This window comes from Camarhynchus parvulus, chromosome 3 (genome assembly GCF_901933205.1).
Source record: "Camarhynchus parvulus chromosome 3, STF_HiC, whole genome shotgun sequence".
Classification (NCBI taxonomy): Eukaryota; Metazoa; Chordata; class Aves; order Passeriformes; family Thraupidae; genus Camarhynchus; species Camarhynchus parvulus.
The window spans coordinates 93046284-93060105 of record NC_044573.1 but is presented as its reverse complement, the minus strand read 5'-3'; the positions used below and the strand labels follow the sequence as shown (position 1 = coordinate 93060105).

The window sequence follows — 13822 nt, the reverse complement described above, 5'->3', positions numbered from 1 at the left end:
CTGCGTTTTCAGACAATATAAATCTCGCCATATATCCAAATTAGGTGTCTCCTCAGAAAGATAATAAAAGCATATATTACTCAGCCTTAGCCATGCAACATGTAGTAATATAACTATTTTATATCTGTGGTTAATATTCAGGATCTATTGACACCAACATAGGAAATTCCTGCACATGTTCTAAGCACAGATTTATAAGGATGGTGATCCTCAATTGTCAAAGAGGTACAGATAACACAGGGATGCATCCCAACCAATCTAAGAGCCTTATTGTAAAACCAGCAGTCTGACTTAGAAAAATACAGGTATGCACACTGAAGTCACTGTGAAATAATATTTTTTTCCAAACTGCTGTCACAGCACCTACAGTTCCCACATCCTCTATCAAGACAAGAGCTAATTCAAATCCACTTGCTTTGCTTATCCTAAGTCTGAAGCTTCTCAGCTTCCTTTTTGTAACTGAGATGCACATCCAGGTGGTAACTGCAGAGCAATTAATGCCCGGTAATTAACTTGCAGTAACTGGAACATCCATATCTTAGCAAAGATCAACTTTTATCAATATTCTTATCTTACATGTTGGATTGTAGACGACAGCAGGTGGAGCACAGATATACATTCCTCTCTGCTACTCCAGCAATGAAGTGGTGCCAAGGGCCCCGGGGCACAATGTCATACACAAAGGATGTCTCCCAGAGCCCTCACCTGAACTCTACACTCCTAGCAAGAGCCAGATTAACTCCATACTCAGCAAATGTTAACATTTCACTTGTTCCTCGGGGACCAGAATCAAAAGGAATTGGAAAGAAAAGCTTTAAGAAAAGAGAAGGAAGTCAGAAAGCAGAACACAGGATGCAGTAGGTAGGGAAGGAGAAGGCTGAAGAATGCATTTGAAAACAAGACTCGGATAGGATGTGGGAGTAAGAGAATAGTAGGAACCAGCAGTAGAGAGAAAAACAAACAAACATTGCAGCCAACCTTGCTGGGTCACAGATTATTCTCAAAAGAAAAGTCTCTTTAGTTGTGGCAGCTCTTTGGAAAGGACTGAAAAGGCGTGCTGGTGGATGCCTCATTATTGGTCAAGTTAGAATGTCAAAAGGTAAAAAAAGACCCACTGTCACTCACAAAGCATGCACTTTTCACACTGAAGAAGGCACTTTATTAGCATGCAATATATTCCCTGGCTGCTCTGTCTCAGTGCTTCATGCAAATGTTTCAGCCAAGAACTCTTCTTCATCTCTGCCAGGCTACATTTTTTAAGGAATAGTATGTATCCTTCCACAAAAATACTGTTTGCCATGATAGAATAGTGAAGTCGAACCTGGTGGTGCTCTAAATGACACATCTTCCAAAGTCACAAACATAGGAGAATGCTTCCAGCTTCCCTTGTCCCACAGGAAAATTTTGAGGTGACCCCTATAAGTTAAAAACCCAAAAAAATCTTGACACCCAAATGCCTAGAGATGCTTAGATAACGGTCTTTGATTTGTAATTCCTAGGCCTGCACGTGTGATTTTCACCCAGCAACTGCTCCAGGCAGTGCACACCAGCCAGGCTGCTTAGCAGAGTGCAAAATAATGCACTGACCATACGTGGTTCCACGTGATTACCTCAGAGTCTACTGGGGAATACTGCCGAGAAAGCCACTGAAAAAAAATTGCAAATACCTGTTTAACTAAGACAAGAAAATGCCAGTCATGAGGCTGAGCAAGAGAAGAAAGCACGTTAGCCCTGTCACTGCCTTGCAAGAGTGCTATCAGTGGGGAATAACCAGCTTGGCCCCTCTGGGAAAATAAAGCAACATTCAGCACTTCATTCTGCCTCAGCTTTAGCATAGGGAAACTACATGTCTTAGATATGACAAGCCAACTTTCAGAGAAGATACTTAACAATACTTCTGTTTTTCATGTCCATGGGAACTTCTAAAATCTGGGTCTGTGGGGGAATTGGAAGGCAGCACACAAATATATGTGTTAATTGCCAAAGTAATTTAAAAACCTACACCTTTTCAGTGTTACTTCTAGCGACTAAAAGCTGAGTTTAAGTTTGCTCCTGCTATTCCATCTTTGTACAACTTTCATACCTCAGTGGTTAAACTGGAATTTCAGCAGGACTGCAAGGTGAGGTTGTCCCCTCTTGACCCTCACAGCACATTCGCTGCTATCAGGCTTTTCATCTGACTGCTGCTGCTAATATTTGCTAAGCAACAACGATCTACGTGGGCTCCTATGCAACACTAAAAGCCCTTAGACTCCCAGCACCTGATCTTCAATGTGTTAGCCAGAGCAACTGCACACTGGATTGTCAAGAGGCTGAAAGCACCTGCATTCAGGATCAAAATCAAAACAAACAAAACCTTTAGTACTGAAACACTTGATACAGCCAAAACACTGACAATCCAACAATTTGATACCCCCCCAGCCTGCATGTGGTATCTTGGTTTGTGTGTTTTTAGAAACAGAAATGAGAAATATTTGGACGCAACTGGATAACCTGCACTCATCAGTAAGAGTCTCACGGGTTTGGCTGAATCACCCCAGAATGAAGCACACAGATGTGCTCCAGCTCCCTGCCCTCGTTACCACAGGTACCATGGCAAAGCCTGCAGCCCGAGTCAGTCCCTGAATACACAACCTGAATACACAGTCATTGCTGCCATGGGGATCCTGGTGGTCTCTCCCTCTCCTTACCATCTGTCCTCCCCACAATATCTGAGGAACAGGTCCAGTACTCAAGGCAGGCACATTACCCCTTGCAGCACTGTATAAATAAGCAGCAAACCCTCAGGTATGATGACCGTGTGCAACAGTTCACTGCCTCAGCTGCAAACAAACACCCCAGGATGCTGCTGCTCCCATTCTGTTCTATAAAGAAAGATACCTGACTGGCATGGTGCAGGATGCTGGAGTACAGAAGCTACTGCTGCAAGCTGACATGGTCCTGCTGCACAGGAGCTGCCTCTCCTGGATCCCCACCAGCCTCAGCTGTTCACAGCCACACCAGGCAGTGCTGGGGCAGCAGGAGAGCTCTGTTGGCAGCCGTGCTGGGAAGGCAGGAGCCTGAAAACTTTCAGCAATCAATCTCAGTTGCAGAAAAAGCAGACATTGGACTGAAGGAAGAAAAACTATAGAATTAGTTTTAACAACTCTGATGAATGGTGTGCTGGAAGTAGCTAGCAAGGAAGATGTAGGAGGGGATGGGCAATAACCAGGCTCTCCCTCTCCTCCTGCCTTTACGTTTGGTGCTGAACTGTTTCACTGCACAGTCCTTCTGCTTCCCCTTCCCTCCTCCAAGCTATGAATCAATCAACAGAAGTGCAGTGGGATGCTGACAGCTACAGCTCTATCCCTTCAGTGATGTGGCTTCATTTCTTTAGTCATGGCTCCTCTCAAAAAAACATCCTCTCAAAGAAACATCCACTTCCAAGTGTTTAAAACAGAGTATGCAAAAGCAAATTTATTATCCCCAAACATTTATTGAAAATCCTACCTATTGAAAATCCCTTTCTGTTTGTACTTCCAGTAAGATGAGAAAACATCACAGGTACTCATACAACATCACAGGTACACCACCTCTAGCATAGAAACAGGCACTCACCCACACAAGGAAATCCTGGGTAAGCAGGGCAAGCCAGATGATGCCCTGAAAGCCCATAAACTGCTCCCATGGTGTGCATACACATCAACATTTCAGCACCACAGTTCAGCTGTGTTGGCCTGTTTTAGCCCCCTGCTCTGCAAACAAACAAAGCCAAGCTTCCCAAGGTGTCTCCCAGTGTTTAATAAAGCTCTCAAAGGAAGGGCTAATGTAGAAGGCAATCTGGAGAAGTGGAGAGCTATTTCTCCTGCTATCAAAACTGGCAGCAGGAGGAACAGCAGTTAGAAGAAAGAGGATGGAAAGGAGTCAAGCAGATAAGGTCTCTAGGGGACTTTATTAATTGAGTTCATACACAGCCTGGAGACCCACAGAGTTTCTCACTGCTGCTCTAGCACAAAGACATGTGACTTCCCACTCCTGTAGTACCTTCCTTTGTCATTTACATTCCAAAAGTCTGTTGCTACGGGGTGTAATGACTTCTATCCCATTTCACGGATGGCCAGTAAGTGGGGGTTAAGGCAAATACATTAATGAGGACTTGGTCACTCTAAGGATCAGATGACTGAGGGCTGATGAAGGCCGCTTCCTCCTGAGGGGCCAACAGCATTTCTCTGCCACTCACACAGCAATCCCAAGGGAATTTCCACTGGGAAAGCAAATGTCTTTGTAAACTCATCTTTCCACTTCAAACCCAAAATTTGCTACTGTACACGCAGAGTTAGAGAGACTGGACAACTTCCTAGTGGTAGCTAGAAAGCTGCTGCCCATTAAGTGATGCAAGAGTCTGTAATCCCAGGACAATGAAAACCAGCAAGAGGTGGTTTAACTCAATAAAGGAGTTCCTTTTTTTTTTAATCTGTTTAATGTACAACAGCTGATTTTGAAGATTATTTCTACAGCCACTGGGAAATCCTCCACATGTCAGGACTATTTCCCAGTGCTTCCATGTTTGGGGCCAGGCTGAGATACTCAAAAGGCTGAATTTTGCTAGTTCTGAGTACTTACAACTTGAGCTGAAGTCAAAGAGAGCCAAAAGGTGGTCAGGCTCTCTAGGAAACAAAACAATAGGGCCTAAGACTTAAATTAGGTGATTAGGTCACACTTTCGAATCATCAGCTTCACTACTTCCCATGCATCCATCTCAACTGGGAGAAGAAATATGTAAACGAGATCAGATCCCATGGCAAGAAAGAGAATAAAGCACATCTGTATTACTTTTCTCCTTACTATCCATTACATTTTAAAGGTAAGGAATGAGAAAAATGTTTGAATGACCTTACTACAGAACTTTCCAACTTCTTGTTCAGTTTATCACAGGGTCAACTCTGAAAACAAACACAAGCTTGTTTAAAAAAGTTCTAGTAAACCTAAAGACAATTTTTTGTGGCTACCTAATGTACAAACTCAAAGTGTAAAAAAGTGCATGCTCTTCATTGCTGAAGAACTGAATTAACTTTGGAAAGTGATTGTATCAAACTATATAACAAAAAAATTAATATTCTTGCTACTTCTAAACTACATGATAGTTTCTAAAATACACTGAAAGTAAAGGAAATGTTTTCTTCCTTAGGAGGACACATTGCTTGTAATCTACAACAGTTTATCTTCTGTTTCTAACACTGATTTTGAAAAAATTGAAATCCAGTTTGCTGAAATAGTTCATTTGTGTTGAAAGTGTCTTACTCCAACTGAGCAGTGACTGAAGGCAGTATTTTGGAATACGAACACTTACTAAATTCAGTGTCCCCCCACCCTTCCAGCACACTGGTCACGTAAGAAAAACACTAAAGATCTTTAAGAACAAAACCCGACCGACAGCCTTTCGGACTACACAACAGTATCGTCCACATTAATTCCGGAGTTTAGAGGAGGGGAAGGGGGATGCACAGAAAGCAGGCACGCAGTACCAGACAGCGAAGACGAAGCAGCCTTCAGCTGAGAGATGAGAATTGCCAAACCTGTCTCCGGGCTGCGGTTATCCTTCCCTGACCCCTCGGTGCGCGGTTCGGGAGGGGGAACCGCACAGCACAGCCCCACCAGGTGCACCTTCCAAGGCTCCAGCCCAACGCTACATCAGCCTCGGCCGCTCGGCGCTGTCCTGTTCCGCCCGGCCCGCCTGGAGCCGGGCCCGCCGCGCATCCCGGCGCGCCCGCTGCCTGCGCACTCCGCTGCAGCCCCGCTGCCCGCGCACTCCGCTGCAGCCCCGCTCCAGCCCCGCTGCCCGCGCACTCCGCTGCAGCCCCGCTCCGTCCCGCCCGCGCCTACGCCACTGCCCGGTGCGCTCACCCAGCCAGCCAATGGCGCATGCACTCGGCAATTAGCGGCGCTCAAATTAAAAAACAATTAAAAAATTAAAAATAAGAAATAAGAAAAAAAAAATTCTCTTACCTTATGAGTAGACCTACTTTTTCCTTTCTTTCTTTTTTTTTAAGCAACCAAACCAGCAGCCCAGGGGGGCGATGCGGGGCCCGGCTCCGCGGCGCCGCTGCCAGGTGAGGCTGCGCCCCGGGCGGGCGGGGCTGGAGCCGCCGGGCCGGGGCAGCACCGGCTCCCCTCCGCCGCCCGTCTCCCGGGGCTTACTACTGACAGCCCCTCCGGGCTCTCTGTAGCTACAGTTCATAGGCGAACGATTAAGAAATAATAATTTGATCGCAGAGAACCCCTGGGAGTTGGTTTTGCTTAAGTGGACTGGGATGCACGAAGCGCTGCTGCTTCCCAGTCCCAGCTGCCGATTCATTCCGCCGGCTCAACAAAAGTTCCTGTTGCTTTCCTCTTGTCTTGCCGGTGTTTGAAGTGGCAGTACTACTGCTGGTACGCGCTGGCTGATCTTAAGATCGGCTGATAATGGCATGAATACATGAAGAAAATCCCCTGGGGATTTAGTATACGGGCGTGTTTGTTTTTGAAAATCCATGCATAGTAGCAAGCCTAACCAAGTCTGGTGAGGTCTGAAAAGCACCATTCTGCTAGCTCCCTGCTTTAAAGAAGTCCTAAACCAGCTCTTTTGTTCCCAAAACAGCATAAAAGAACTTGAGGATTCCTTCTGTTTCCCTTATGATTGCCTGTATTAATCACAGTCACTTTTTCAGGCTTTGTGAGGGGAGCTAGGAAGAAGGCTTCCCTTTCCCTTTCCCTTTCCCTTTCCCTTTCCCTTTCCCTTTCCCTTTCCCTTTCCCTTTCCCTTTCCCTTTCCCTTTCCCTTTCCCTTTCCCTTTCTCTTATGCCTTTGCTTTCCTCCTTCCCTTGCCATTCACTTTCCACTTTTCTTAGAAAGCTTTCAATAGCCGAAAGCACTGAAAGCATAGAATTTCAAATATTATTATCCACTAAAAATGGATGTGAGTTTACATTTTTTAGAAACTAATTTAATGATCTTTCATTATTTTTCCTTAGGACCCTCATTCAGCACATAGACTGGACAGAGCTCATTTGAAAAGCAGGTGCTTGGAGACTTGATTTATGCTTTTTATTCAAGATGTTATTTACCTCACCCTCTTCAGACTCTGCTGAGAACAGAATTATTAATTTTTGGGTGGGAGATATAAGTACAAAAGGACCAAGGTTTTGCTTGGGACACCTGCCCTGGGGTACATTGGGTGTGGGTTTCAGAGTGCAGCAGGGTGGGTGGTGCATGCAGATCACAATCCCTGCGATTTTGCCTGTTCCCAGGAATGATGTTCCAGACTCCTGCATGTCTGAGCCCAGATTCAATATGCTCCCCAAAATGAGAACCATTCTTAGAGTGAAAAACATTCACAATCCATGTAAATTGACTTCACATGACTTTACTAGCGCCATGTAGGAAATCCATCACACCAACACAACAATGAAGTCACATTTTCCAGGGAAATCTAAACAAGTCTTAATCATTCTCTCCCATTTCATATTCCTCTACCTCATTTACTAAATACTTTCCAAAAGAAGAAGCTGGGGTCCTATAGAGAGATTGTTGCTTCCTGTGTGCAAAGCTGATGCATCTTGGTATGTTTCTGTTTTCCAGTGTCAGAGGAAAGGTTTCTGTACAAAATGTGTTTGATTGTGCAATTAGAAATGATCACATGCATTGAGCAGACCAATGATCTGCTTATTCTATTTACTGTGTCCTTTGCAATCCCAACAATTGTTTGGTAGAGCTAAACATTCTTTTAAAAGAGGAAATTGCATACACAATGGCAAACACTAAGATATTGACCACTGAAATGTAATGATGTGGCATTATACGGGCACTTTAAGAGTTCATCAGAAGAGCTTAGATCCTTGCATAAAAGTCTGCACTCTAAGTTAACAAAATAATTTATAGCAATAGCAGGGTGTCAGCCTCGACGCAGTTTGATACTAGAAAGGCATGGAGCACTTTGCAAGCAAGTTTCAAAACTATCTGCTGACAGATGGGTTTGGCTGTGATCAGCAGCCAGGAGCAAGGCTGTGTTCCACCGGCGCTGCTGGCTCGGCAGGAGGATGATCTCTGCTCACACACCCCATCCCAGCTGGCTCTGGGCTTGGAGCTCATTGCACAGCTCATCCCGGTCCCACTGCCTCCGCTGCTGAGTCCCAGGTGCTCCTCACCTCTGCACTCCATTGCTAACCCCCACGTCTCCCAAATCAACAGCCCTTCTAGGTGTCCTCTGGTGTCTGCTCTGGCTGTCCCTTTGTCTGGGCTGCCACGCTTGGGCCAGGCTGGCACTGCAAGAGATACATCTTCCCTCATCTGTGTCTTCATGGTCTCAGCTCTGAGCAGAAAGGTCAGGGATGTCAAGAGGATGATAAAGTGCAGTGCAGTAGTAGTGAGCCTACACACCTGCACTGGTTAAGTCTGTACCACCAGGCGATTTCACAATTAAGTATTCTCCCATCACCATTTCAGCTACTCTGCATACCCACCACTACACTGGTACCAGACCTATAGGGGATATGAGGTAGGATGTCACAGCTAAGGCCTTTAATATTTACAGCTTTTCTTTTACTGCTTAGAAATCACATTGTGTGTCTATATAAAAATAGAAAGGTACGTCATATGTTGTTATTTCTCAAGAGTACCTCAACTTTAAGTCACTTCAAAGGCTGGGAAAATTTAACTTGCTCATGAATTTTTTTGTTCACACATTCATTGGGATGAAGTAGTTCAAGAAATGCATTCCTGAGTAAAGCACCACTTGCAACATTGTGAGAGCAGATAAGAAAAACAACAAGAAATAAAAGCAGCAGAGGGAATATATAAGAATCCCAAATTTCAACTAATCCTGAAAATCAGAAATGATACTTTGCATCTGGCATGATTGCCTACTACAGAGAAGAGTAACTGGGAAGCAAAAGATGGAACTTGAAATAAATAAAAATTGAATGATGTGCTAATAGACTGCACATATCTTTGATAAGCTGCTCTCTTTAAAAAATTTCCTAACTATGCACAGCAATAGATTCCTCTTGTGGATCTTAGAGACTTGTAACAAATTATTGCCTGATTATAAAATTCTCTGTAAACAGAGCTTTGTAACCTTCCCAGCAGACTGTCCCTGCTCTCAGTTGTCTCTTTACCTTCAGTGCAGAAACATATGGAACATTTATAGTGAAGGCAGAGAGCTTGTAACTCTCTCCAAGTTCTCAAACATGTTACAAAAAGCCCCAAAACTTCTGTTTGTGCAAAGCAAGGCTTTTCCTAAATTTGTGTTTACTTACATACATGAAAAGGTACACTGTGTTCTTGTCAGACTTTTTTTTGTTCAGAAAAGCTTCAAAGCAGTGAAAATCTTCCATCACTATTTGGTTTTTCTTTCTTTCCCTTCTCTTGGTTAAGTCAAACTCATTTGGTAAGTCAGACCTGACCTCCACTTTCTGCTTACAGTTGTCTGCTCAGAGTGCAACAAATACAAATTGATTGAGTGACATCTTGATAGAACAAGAAAATTTTGAATATTTAGGGAGGGAAGAGGCTGATTTTAATTTGCTGCTGAAGATATAACGAGCAAGGTGATCCATTGGGCCTTTTGGAGAAGAGAAATAAATACTGAAGATAAATGCAGTAAATTCTTGAAACATGGCTTTGTAGGAAAAGCCTGAGAAAAATACTGAGAGTTGGACTCTGTGCTGTTGTATCTCAGGCAATACACTTTATATGGCATATGTCATGCACATTAAAAAACTTCATTTGGTGAGCTGCCCTGACAACTGGCTTTGTTCACCTTTGTTCTTATTTAAAACAGGTTGTTCCATACAGCTGTTAAAGAAACTGTGTGCACACACACGTTTGCACACAGGCTTTTTTATTATCCCTCAGATCTTCCAGAATAAGTCATGCTGCCTAGGTTTTAAATTATTTTTCTGTTTATTACAGCATGAAAATCACTCTATGTTGGGATCTGCTGCCTTTTGTCAAAGCATGATTCAAAAGTTTAACAAAAGCATTTCTGTTTTTTTTTTTTTTCCCTGTTGCACTCTACCCCCTTCCTTTTGGTTTTCTGCTTTCTTGGCACTTGTGTGTATCCTTTTGACAGCTGGAAAGCTCAGCATCTCTAATACTGCTGGAATTATTTTAAGTAAAAGTGATTGCAGCTGAAACAGGACCTGCCTGTGTCACGGTTATTGCTTCATAGTATGATTTGGTCATATTTTGGGAATGAGCACCAGGAGTCTCATAGAAGCCTCTTGTGGCCCTTCAACAAGAGCATCGTGGGAGTCAAGGGAAAAGGTGTCCTGGAGCTTAGACAAGGACACTTGGCAGGATGCCACTTGCTGCCCTCTGTGCACTCACCATTGTGAGTGCTGGCTGCTTCACCTGCTCTCTCAGAGCCCCTCACCAACGCTGTCTGCCTGCTCTGGGCTCCACCCTTGTTCTTCTAAGTTACTTGCTTTTGAGGTGCTAGGTGTTCATAGGGGAAAATTAGGTGGAAGAGTGAGCTCAAGTCTTTAAAAGGAGGGAGAACCATGCCTATTCTCAGTTTACCCAGAGAGAATTAGTCTTTTGGGAGTGTCTTGGCCTCTTATGCTCCAGCTGGGTCTAGGATGTGAAATTAATCCTGACTGATTGTCTCCTTTCTGTTGCTTTTGTTTTGTTGGCCTAAACCTGTCTCTTTGCTATTCCTCTTTTTTTCAATCCAGGTCCATCAGTTCAGTTCTTGCCCCATTGCTCTCACTCCTGCTGACTTTTCCTGGACATTCTTTTCCTTTGTGTTCCTTCCCACTGACCCTTCCTTCAAGCAAGGTAACCCAATAACTTGCTGAGGTTGAAAGGCACCTGGGTCCTACACCTAAAACGAAAGGTTGTCTACCTCACTGCTGCACATTTGAAACACCACTGGAATATAGTATTTGATAGAGTGAGTAAAACTAGTGGGCAGGGAAAATGGGAGAAAACAGAAACCAAGGAATTCCTGCTTAATTTTCACATCAAACCATACTAGTGATGGTTTGTGTCTGGAATCACCATGAGAGGGTCACCAACATTGGAAAGTGTGCCAAAAAAAAAAAAAAGAGTGACAAAATTTAAAATCTGGATTTAGGAAATAGCATCATTAATATTGTCATCATTTTTGCATGCAATTGCACACGCTGGGCTAGTCAAGCATGGAGAAGCTCACACAGCTGTACAACAGCAATGCAGCTTGAGAGCAAATAGCTGTTCAAATGGAGTCAATATAAAAACTCATCTCTGTCAATACAGGGTCTCAGACTTTTTTAGAAATACAGCCTTTGTGTGCACTTGTCCATATCATATTCAGCCACCTTGGTCACAGTGACCTAAGAATAATACAGTACACACCTATAAAAGCGGACAAAAATAATCTAATGAAGATTCCTTCTTGATTTTTAAATTACTTCCTTGTGAGTGTCATATTATCAATTATTTAGCAAATAATGAATCCTCAGAAAAATTTTCAAATGCTGTAAAAGAGCAGCCAGCAGCTGTTTTTATGATCTAGAAAGGGACTGATAAATTTTAACATCAGCATAGAGTAATCCTGGCTGTCCTAATATGCCATGTCCCAACTCTCAGTCTGAAAGGCTGGGAAGGTATTTCCATTATTTTTGATGCCAGGACCCTCAGCTCTTGCCCTGAACACAAAAGTCCACACACTTTCCCACCACATCCATCCCACAGCCCCACCTTTGCTACTGCTTTTTGCCTGTGTACCAGAGGTGCAGCATAAATGGGCACCTCTCCCCTCAAAAAAAAAAAAAAAAAAAAAAAAAAACCAACCCCCCCCCAAAAAAAACACCAAAAAAACAAACCCACCACAACTGTGAAAAACCACTAAATAAACCCCCCATACTTAAACAAAGGTTTTTGATTATCACATAGCTATTTACTACAGCTCATGCAATTCTAAGGTTTGCTGATTGCATTAGATTTGTGTCTATTGAGAGACAATTAGAGAAGAGTCTGTCCTCACAGCTCCCCTCCCCAGCCAACACAAAGGGCCTAGACTCACCCAAGGTTTGAGCCTGCTAATTTTACCCTCTTACTTCTAGTTGCTTAGAGCAGAATTCAAAAAAGACTCTCATTAATACCTGGAATGCAATCAATGAAGAATTTTAAAAGGAAAAGATAAAGAAAACAAAAAACCAAAAAGCCCCCACCCAAACCCAAAACAAAAATACAGGACCAGTACACATATAAATATAAATGGCCACAGGCATCTGATTTTTGAGCAGATCTGTATTTTGGTTGCCCAGATTTGCTGTTGCACATCCTTGGTAGTCCCGTCACCTTGCTTGAACTGAGCATCATTCTGCACCTGAGGTTATTTGGGCCTTATGAAATACAGTCTTTAAAAGCCAGGGCTTTGTTCTGGGGACAAGAGAGACACAGGCTGATGACAGCCCTTGTATAAGAACAGGAGCTGTCAGTGCTTCCATTCAAAGAAACTCTTACTTGCACCAGCCCCTGTGCATCCCTTGCCACAAAAACAGCATGTGTGGTTTTATTTCTCTCCTCAGTCTGAAATATTTCTAGTTTGCGCTATCCCTTTCCAAGATCATATCCTGACTGTAGCCTGTTGAGCATATGAACAGCTTAAAAAAAGGACAGGGAAAACTTAGGTTCTGAGATGGAGAGCAAGCAAGGAGAAACTGGGCCAGTTTCATACAGTAAGTGGGAATTGGAAGGTGCTGTGCTTGCCTTGGTCTTCACATTTCTTTCTTCCCTGTCTGTATTGATCTCTGAATAACTGCAGGGCTTGTGCAGTCTGGCCTTGTTGCTCTCCAATCACTTATTCGGTCATTAGCTGTTGACTTCCACTGGGCATCCTCACTTACAAATCACTATTATTTTTTAAAATCTTCTAGGGACATAAGTGCAGATGATGCCTCATGCACAAGGAGGCAGAAGTTTACAGCCTCCTTGGTGGAATCAATAGGCAATACTAACCAAAAATGATGCAAAACCTAAAAGGAGTAATTTGGCTGTGGAAATTATGTAAAACATTATAGTCATTAAAACTATTCCTATTATTATTGCTGTTGTTATAATTATTATTGTTATTATTGTTATTATTGTTATTATTACTATTATGCTGTATTATCATTGTTATTGTTGTTGTTGCTGGTACGATTGTTATTATAATTGCTATGATGAACCAAAATGCCTGTATGAGTTATATAAAAATATTCTTTTACAGGAAATGTATTGCTGACAAGTTAATTTTCTGGATTGCAGACTCCCATGCAGAAGCTGTAATTCCACCCAACAAACTGCTGTACATAATACGTTTATATGTGCATGTATAGACTTCTACAGGTACAAGCATACACACATTTCAGAATTCCTACTCTGATTCTATTAATCCCATTAATCAAGAAGAGCTCTACTGACTTCAAAGGAGTTGCAGCAATGCCAGCTTTGTGCTCATAAAATCCAGCATCAGGATTAATTATTTCCTAAGACCTGGAGAAGATGGATGTAGAAAGCTTGGGTGAGATAATGGTGGGCACGAGGCAATGGTGCCTGTCACTGAAAGCGAGTTGGAGCAGCAGCACTGGCTCTGTCAGGCGGGGACACGAGGCAGTGAAAGCAGGACAGACTCTCCTCCCTTGCAGGATGAGCTGTGCCAGTGTCACATGGGCTGTTCTCCACACTGCCTTTCACTGTGACAGACACAGCTCTGCCCCTGCTGCTTTTGGAAACCACGGCTGTGTCCCAGGCAGTAATTTTCAAAATGAAAAAACGTTGACAGCTATGCATCATTTTAAAATGAGTTAAGTCATCTAGGAAAAGCCTGACATTTAAATG

At 43.2% G+C, this 13822-nt stretch overlaps 1 protein-coding gene across 7 annotated transcripts in view; it reads right to left on the bottom strand.

Annotated features, from left to right (window-relative positions):
- Nucleotides 1-13822, bottom strand: part of FILIP1 (filamin A interacting protein 1) — a 102145-nt gene that overhangs the window by 18313 nt on the left and 70010 nt on the right. Inside the window, exon 1 of one of the 7 annotated variants that reach the window (XM_030945426.1) lies at nucleotides 5986-6558. The exons of 5 other annotated variants lie outside the window; for them this stretch is intronic. The gene's annotated coding sequence lies outside the window, so the exon portion shown is untranslated. Of the gene's footprint in view, nucleotides 1-5555; nucleotides 5721-5985; nucleotides 6559-13822 lie in introns of those variants that run through there. One more of the 7 variants, XM_030945427.1, reaches the window with a different exon arrangement.